The sequence below is a fragment of the Galeopterus variegatus genome, unplaced genomic scaffold, assembly GCF_000696425.1.
Source record: "Galeopterus variegatus unplaced genomic scaffold, G_variegatus-3.0.2 Scaffold687, whole genome shotgun sequence".
Taxonomy (NCBI): domain Eukaryota; kingdom Metazoa; phylum Chordata; class Mammalia; order Dermoptera; family Cynocephalidae; genus Galeopterus; species Galeopterus variegatus.
In genome coordinates this window covers 487,369-496,062 of record NW_007726798.1, presented here as the reverse complement: position 1 = coordinate 496,062, position 8,694 = coordinate 487,369, and positions in this window count along the sequence as shown.

Genomic DNA, 8,694 nt, shown 5'->3' with positions numbered 1-8,694 from the left:
TGAGTCTCGCGCCGCCGCCTCCCGCTGTACCGCGCGTCCTCTCACAGGCGGCGGAGGCGCGTACGATCGCCGCCGCCGCACCACGTTCCCCACCCGAGGCTGCGTCACCGGGAGACACGTTCCCGGCCAGCGTGGGTCGGCGCCCAGCGGCCCTCCCGAGCGCGCCGGCCGCGGGGCCAGAGTGCCTCCCTGAGGCCTGGTGAGGACACGACACCCTCCCGACCGCGCCGCCGCGCCCCCCTAGCCGGGCGCGTCCTTTCAGGGCCTGGGCAGGCTCTCCAACCCACTCCCGGGGGTCAGGGACACCCCTGGGCATTCATAGGCCGACGGCCCTCGTCTAAACCGTCCCCAGATTCGTCAGGGAAACTTGGAGGTTGACGGATAGAGGGAGAAGGGTGGGCACGAGGGCGATGGGAACGCAGCCCTCCAAGTTCTACACGGAAAAGGTACGTGGAGGGCACTGGGCCAGAAGTAACCTGGCAGTGGAGCTCCGGGGAAGGTGGGGGAGTGCCAGGTTAACTAAGCCGAGACACACCCTACTGCACCTTCCTGTTTTGCAAACCATTCCCAGTGGTACCAGTTTGAGACTGCATTGCACACCTGCACAACCTGTCTTCTGCTGGGTTTTTCTCAGATATTAATGAAAGCCTGAATTCCCCGGAAGTCTGAATGGCCTTTATGCCCGTTGGGCACACGTGGTATCTCACCGCTGGTATTGCACCTTTAATGGGATCAGGAGTTCTGCAGAAGCTAAAACAAAGTCAGGGGACACAACTTCGTTCTGGCTCTACCACTTCCTCAGTATGTTATCTGGGACAAGACATCCTATTTGGCAACTTCTCAACGTCCTTATCTACAGCTTGAAGAGTATAAGGTTTTGCATTTGACTCCCAAGAAAGTGTTTATAAAGCATTTTACTGGATTGTAAAGAGGGTTATCAAATATAAGAGATTTAAAAATACTTAATGCACAGAGTATGGAACAGGAGTTCAGGGAAGTGAGTTGGCTGATATTTCACAAGTTGTTTTATAGTTTCATTTCCAGTCTTGTTCTGAAGGTTGAAATTAAATTGTTAGCTTTATGCGTATTGGCAAAGTTATTTCTAGAGTGTAGTAGAGGTTATGAACAGACAAGTCAGATAACAGCCACTGCATTCAGTTACTGAAAAAGCGTAAAAGAACAAATTGCAGATGTTAGCATGTGGCTTTAAACATCCAATTCAAGTCTTTTCTTGGGAAATATGCTCCTTATTGTTGATAATTGTAATCAATTATATAATGTAGAAATTAAATTCACACCTTAACAGGACAGGGGTAATATGTTTTGTGTGTGTGTGCGTGTGCGCTCTATGCACAAAGAGTACTTATTTAGGGAACATAAGTAAGCCCAGACTTACATGCTCCATGGACAAAGCCTATGTGTTGGCTGCATTGAAAAAAATGTTGAAGAACAGTTCCTTCTTTCAAAGCTTCTTGGCACTTGTTTTGGTGGGCACATACTTTTGGCTTCAGTGACTCAAAATCTCTTCAAATGTTCTATTGGTATCTTAGTACATGTTTACTGTCATAGATTTGTTTTGGGTTTTACCCCCTCTGGTCTTATTAAAAGCATTGATCCTTTCTCTAGTCTGAAATTTATGTTATTACTTATTTATACCTGCATTATTTCACAGAGAATTTAAGGCAGCATACAGACAATACATACTATAACACAAGATAAAAATAAGTAAGTGAGGAAACCAGTGTGAATGAAGTTAAGGAAAAGGAAAATAGGAAACGCAAAACAATGCAACAAATTGGCCAAAACAGAGGGTTTTTTAGTGTTTGTGAGATGAATCAATTGATCAAGAGAGGCACATCTTTTCCTGATGGTAAGACTTCAGAAAAATTTATCTCATGAGCCTTCAGAAAGTGGAAATTCTGAATACCCAGTTTGAAACAAGGATAAATATCCTGCTGACAATCCTTCAAGCATGTTATTCTTGAAATACGGCATTTAAAATGAATTAGGCGATAAAAAGTTTGAGGTCATAGGCTTCAGGAATTCAGATATTTTATGTTGCCGGTAATGGCAGATCCATATGCTTTGACCATCAACCCAGAGGCAGGTAGCATGGAAAATGTCAAGATTCTATGTGGTGGTTAAAAAATGTGTCTGCTATAATCATTATTTTACTTGTACCACAAATAAAGCAAAGAGGAAAGCATTTGCTTTATACTAACTCCAAAATAATCGTAAGGATTTTTTAATACTGGTTGAGTTAATATTAACAAGATTAGTGAAGTCGTAGATGGTGGGTTAAACATTACATGGTTGTCAAAACATTTTCAAATTCAATTTCTTTAAAATAAACATATAGTTAGTAAATTTAATTTTATATCATTAACAATTAAGTACATAGTTTCAAGGTTGAGAGTTATATAATAATAAACCATTATAGGTAGCTAACAGGAGAGTTTCTTATAAACTATGCAATTTTATAATAACAAGGTATGGAATAAGAATAATATGGCTTTGTAGGTCCTTTGTCCTAACCTATATCATATATTCTTAGTGTCTTCATGATATCTGACGTGTAAATATTTTCCAGCTTTTACTCTCATCTGTATAACAGGCTATAATGGTTTGCTCTATGCTTTGCAGTTTTTTTCCCTTCTTTCAAAGTTCTTCAGTAAAATGCTAATTGTAATCTGTGGCCTCTAGTTTCAACTCTAACTTTAGCCAAGGCTGAATTTAAAAAATTGGGAACATGAAGTTTTGTAACTTCTACATCGCTAAGTTTCACAATTTATTATCCAAGGGAAAATAGCTAATTAAAACCTTCAAGTATGACAGGACAGAGCATAAGGACAATAATTTTAGTTTATGGAACATATAGGTTTAAGCAGTATAATCTCCTGATGAGTCTTCCAACATAAACTAGTTGTAAAGTGTAATTCTATGTGACTGAGTTGATGGTCTATAGATTTGTTAAATATAAATCAAATGTTAGAAGACATTACCACAATTATGATTTGGATTTTCAAATAGTTATTGTTAAACTATTTTTCCCGTTACTAATTAGGGCCAGGCTCAGACAAAAACCGTGTTTTCCACGTATAGGACAATTCTTATATTTTGTTCTATTGTTTGATAGCAATAGAACATGTATCTCATTCAAAATCAGTATCAGGTCATTACGATGAGAGTTTTAAAAAGAAGTGGTGATGAAGGCAGTGCACATCCCTTTTTTATCCAGCTTGAATTGATAATCGAATATGTTAAGAAACTGTTTCTGGGGCCGGCCCGGTGGTGCACTGCTACAGTGCGCCGCTTGGGAGCGCGGCGGCACTCCCGCTGAGGGTTCGGATCCCACATACAGACCAGTTCCCGCTCACTGGCTGAGCGAGGTGCGGGCGCAGCACCAAGGGTTGCGATCCCATTGCCGGTCCCGGTCCGGTCCGGTACGGGCGCGACACTGAGGGTTGCGATCCGTTGCCGGACACCAAAAAGGAAAAAAAAAAAAAAGAAACTGTTTCTATAAACCTTGATCCTTAGGGTGGTTTTAAGGTTTATATGAGAGTAGGGGGAGGGTTTCTGTATTGAACTCACAAATTAGTTCTGTCTATAAATTCCATAACCAAGAAAAGATAACAAATTACAAATAATCTTATGCTGTTTCTTATCACTTTCCTTACATTATAATCAGTATAATGTTCAGAAGGGGTACCTGAAGTTGCCCTACAGTTCATATAGACTAGTGTTAGAAGCAGAAGAGACCATAATGCCTGGCTGTGGCCCTTTCCTACAGCTATATAGCTCTTGCAAGATTCCAGCAAGTTCTCCTTTTCTTTGTTCCTTTGGGGCAAGGATGACAATAACTTCCCACTGTTACTAGTCTCACAGTGCCTCACTATCCCTTGTTGATTCCCTTAACCCTATCCTCATTTTTATAAATAATTCTTTCATTAGATTCTCTTTCTGTGCTATCTCTTTCTTCTCAGAACCCTCATTGATAACAGTTAGAGGAATTGGAAATAGCCTCAGAACAGAGACCCTCAAAATGACTTTCTGGGATAGTATTACTCACATATCTGATGATTACCCATATAAACTACTTGCCAAGGAAAAGGGAACAATGGGATTCCATAGCATGAAGTGGCATCTCAATTACTCAAATAATCATCGGTAGTGGCATAAGATGGAGTGCCAGTGGAAGGCACAGCATTGGAAGATCAATCTGGAGCACTTAGCTGCTGTGGCAGTAATGATTACTAAAACCGTAGTGTCACTTGGCTGCTCTGACTGCTTCTGTGAGAATATGGGAAAAAGACAAAGAGAGAGCCTTGAGTTCTAAACGTAAGGCATGATTAGAAAATCAAAAAGCTTCTTTGACAACTTTGAAAAAACTTACTATCTGTTATAGCTGCCAGGAAGATATGGCTGAGCATCAAGCCCAGGGCCTGACTGTAATGGCTACAGAGTTGCAACGTCAATTAAATGTAAGATCCAGTTCCGTTATGCTAAGGTAAGGGCACTGGTGGGGAAGGTCTGGGACACTGTGACATGGAATGGGGGCATTTGAGCAGATATGAATGAGGGTGAGAACTTTGAAGAAGAGTTATACAGAGATTCAGTATAGCCCTGATAGAGAAGTACAAGGCCAGTTCTCAGAAGAGAGAGCTTGTACGCTGAAGAAGTTACAGTATCTTGACAAATACCTACCAGGGATTCAGATTTGATGTGTTGATCTGAGCACCTGGGAGTCCTTCTAAATGGGTTGCTTGAAGCTTATACTCAATGATAGCTTACAGTCTATATGCTGAGAAGCCAGAATTTCCTTGGCATGCTGTAGAGGAAGGAATCTGAAGGCTCAGGGAGATGGGAATGTTGATCCTGCTTTATTATGTGCATCCTGCTTAGTCATGCTCTATCTATACCACCCCCAGGAGGGTTCATTACAATTTACCTTTATTGAGACATTGAGTGAGGAGGCACAGCTGTCCTTGAAAAATGCTTTGGCATCTGTCCTTAATAGGTTGGAGAGGATGATTGGGATGCCACAATGAAATTGAGATCTGTGAGTTTAGTGGGAATATTGAGATCCTGGTAGAGGCCAGGTGGCTTAACTGTCAAAGACATGTTTAGCACAGTTGCCAGGATAACCCTCAGGAAGAAATGATAATCAGGATGTTTTGATTGCAAGGATATGTGGTGGTGGCCTATTGATCCCCAAGTCTCTAGGAATGAGTGAAACCATCAGCCTACTTAAGTAGGGCTTGACATATGTTAAGTGGAAAAATTCTGATGGACAGAAACCTAACTGAAGTCACTGTAATAGAGATTCAAGATATATTACCCAATTCCTGGAGTTAAACCGATTCACAAAGTTGCTGTCCCTTAATGAAGGATGAGGCCAAGTTCCTTTGAGGAAGATGCTGCATTGCAGCCAGGTATAAACAATGGATTTTCTCTGAGGCCATCTCCAGAGGGACTGGTAACCTTTTACCAGGATGATTGTGAACTGAGGAAGGGGAAATTCTCACACCTTCTGGAAGTTAACAGATATTTGCCCTGAACACTGATCCCTGCGGTCTCAAAATTCCACTAGAATTCCAGTGATCAGAGTAGATATTTAAGAAAGTCAAGTGTAGTCTTGGTCCAGGTCTATTTCACAGTATGTGAATGGGACTGAAGATCCATTCTGGGGTTCTTTTTCCAGTCCCAAAGTGTATGTATATTGAATAGCAGAATCCCTACATTAGTTTTATGTAGAATAAGGGCTTTTATGATTGGTATGGCCAAGTGTAACTTCTCTAGTTAACCCTTCCCCTGTACCAAAGTAGAAAACCAAAATTAAACTTTATCACTGGGGAAATTACAGAGATTAGTACCCCATTAAAGAGCTGAAAGATGCAAGTCGTTCTCTTTTAACTCATCTGGCTCATACAATAACCAAATTAGTTTTAGAGAATGTCTTTGGATTATTAAAAATTTAATAAAATGTTGATGCCAATCATAGTTGTAGTTCGACATGTGGAATCTTTACTTGAGCAAATCAACACAGCCCTTGATACCTAAAATGTAGCTTTCTTTTCAGTTCTTATCAGCAAAAATAATCAAAAGCAATTGCCTTCACATGACTGCAACAGTACTGACGTTGTCAGGACTATTTAAACACTTCTGTTTAATGATAGAGTATCATTCCAGAGGGACCTTTGTTTCTTTGACATCCAATGACAGATCATCATGATAGTCTATTATCTTGATGATATTATGCAAATTGGGCCTGGTGAGCAGGAAGTAGCTGCCACCCTAGATACTTTAAAAAGAACCTTATACCAGCGGATGGTATAAACACAGTTCAGGGACCTGCCACATTAGTGAAATTTCTACTAACCTAGTAGAGTTCTGGTGCTCCACCTTGCATCATACATCTCAAAGAAAGATGTTTGGTTGCACAATGTTTGGTTGGCCTGTTGGATTTTGAAGACAGTATACTGCATTTGCTGCTCTTTGACCCATTTACCATGTAACCTATATGACTGACAGTTTTTCATGAGATTTGGGACAATGTAATACCCCACAGAAGGTCCAGGCTATGGTGCAGTCTGCCCTGATACTTGGGTTTTAGGACTCAGAAGACCCAGAGGTAAATAAAGATACTATATGGAGTCTCTTGCAAGGCCAATAGGAGAATCCAAATGTAGATCCCTAGGGTCCTAGGAATAAGAACATGCCCTCATCTGCTGACAGCTATACTCCATTTGAAAGGCAATTCTTAGCTTGCCCCAGGCCTTGGTAGAAGACTAAAAACCTGACCATGGGATACTAAGTGACTATGTGACATGAACTGCTCTTTATGAACTGGGTGTTACCTAATTTATTGAATCATAAATACTGCTTTCTAAAGTTCCTCAGGTTCTTTTTTCCCTACACCCTTCAGTGTAGTTATGTTATTTGACTTTAATACAGTTAGGTTCACTGTTTTTTTTAAAACTGTTCCATTTTTAGTTCTGCGCATAGTCCGGTTAATTTTAATTATTTATTTATTTTGGAGAATGTGAGACTTTACCATGGTTTTAAGAGTCCGAGCTATACAAAAAGTTTACACTTAGAGAAGTGTCAGTCCCCTACTATTCTCATTTTCCCATTGTTTCTACCCTATTCCCACCTATCTCCTGTAGGTACCCAATCTCATTGGTTTCTGGTATATTCTTGCTGTAGTTATTTTGCATAGATGAAGAGATACATTTATTTTTCCATTTATTTATTTATTTATTAACAGGAAGGATACACCATTCACACTTTGGTTTTTCCTCCCATTTAATGGTGTATCCTGGAAGTCACTTGGCATCAGTTCATAAGATCTTCTGTATTCTCTTTTACAGTTGCATATTATTCCATTGTATAGATGTATGATAGTATATTCAACCACTCTTCTATTAATGGGCATTTAGGTTGTTTCCTATTTTGCAATTATAAAAAATGTTCAATAACTAACCCTGTATATTTTTATTTTTATACTGTTGAAGGTATTTCTTCAGAGTAGATTAAACTCATGATTTAAAAACATAACTGTGTTCTAGCTATGTCCAGGGTCTAGAAACAGTGACACTTCAGCCAGCAGTGAGCACAACTAGCACCCAGATCTTGTTTTCTAAATACCTTTTCTCATTAAAAGGAGTGAGAGCTTCTTAGAGAAAGGGCTAATTCTAGTTCTGAGGCAGGGAAAATACAAGGGAAACCAAAAATATTTCCTTGTGCCAGAAAGCAAGGAAATGCTCGAAGACAAATAGGGATATATTAAAAGGACACAGGAGCTGACTTGAAGGGACTCTGATTGGCCAAATTTAGGGCAATTTGAACATTAAAAGGAACAATGATGGTAATGGATAGTAACACAATCTATTTATTTCTTTATTTTTTAGATTGCGTGAATACATAGTGATACTCAACAAACAAAGGTGGGAGAAGTAATGCCAGGTACTAAATGTAAAATGTAAACTAAGTGATATAACTATTTAAAAATCCTCATTTTAAAATCACTGTTGTAAAATTGATTCAGACAAGGATATCGATGGATGCTAAAATCATTGGATGAAAAGTTCTTGGCCAACAGCAAAAAGAAAACATATGTACAGTTATTTATTGAAGCATTTTTTTTGTAATTCACACAGTCTCAGAGTATTATCCCACAGATTATTGTTAATTACAAAGCAAAAGAATTTTTAAAATTAATTTTTTTCACTTAGAAATAGATATTGAATTATATAATTTTTGTTTGTTTGTTTTGTGGAATGTACAATACTCTTCTTTTTAATGGAATTTGCCTGAAAGGGATTTGCAGGCTAGAATGTGAGCTGAGAATTAAAGTTAAGGAGTACAAGAAGAAAAGCAGAACACACTTCTTTTTGTTCTGTGAATTTGGTTCATAGGTACAGGGGTGAAATAATTTCTATCTTCCTGTGTTGTTTCATTAGTGTTTGGGGAACACTACTCTATTGAACACAGCATCCTTTAACACTGTAAGGTAAATTTGGCTTACAGTGTTCATGGCTCTGAGGTCACCAGAATCATTAACTGAAATATGGACTGCATAATATTTGGCAGTGGTAGGTGAGAGAGTTTGGTTTCAGACATGTTGATTTAGAAGTGTCAATAGGAAAACACAGTGGGGATAGCCTTAGGCAGTTACAAACTCAGCTCCAGTAT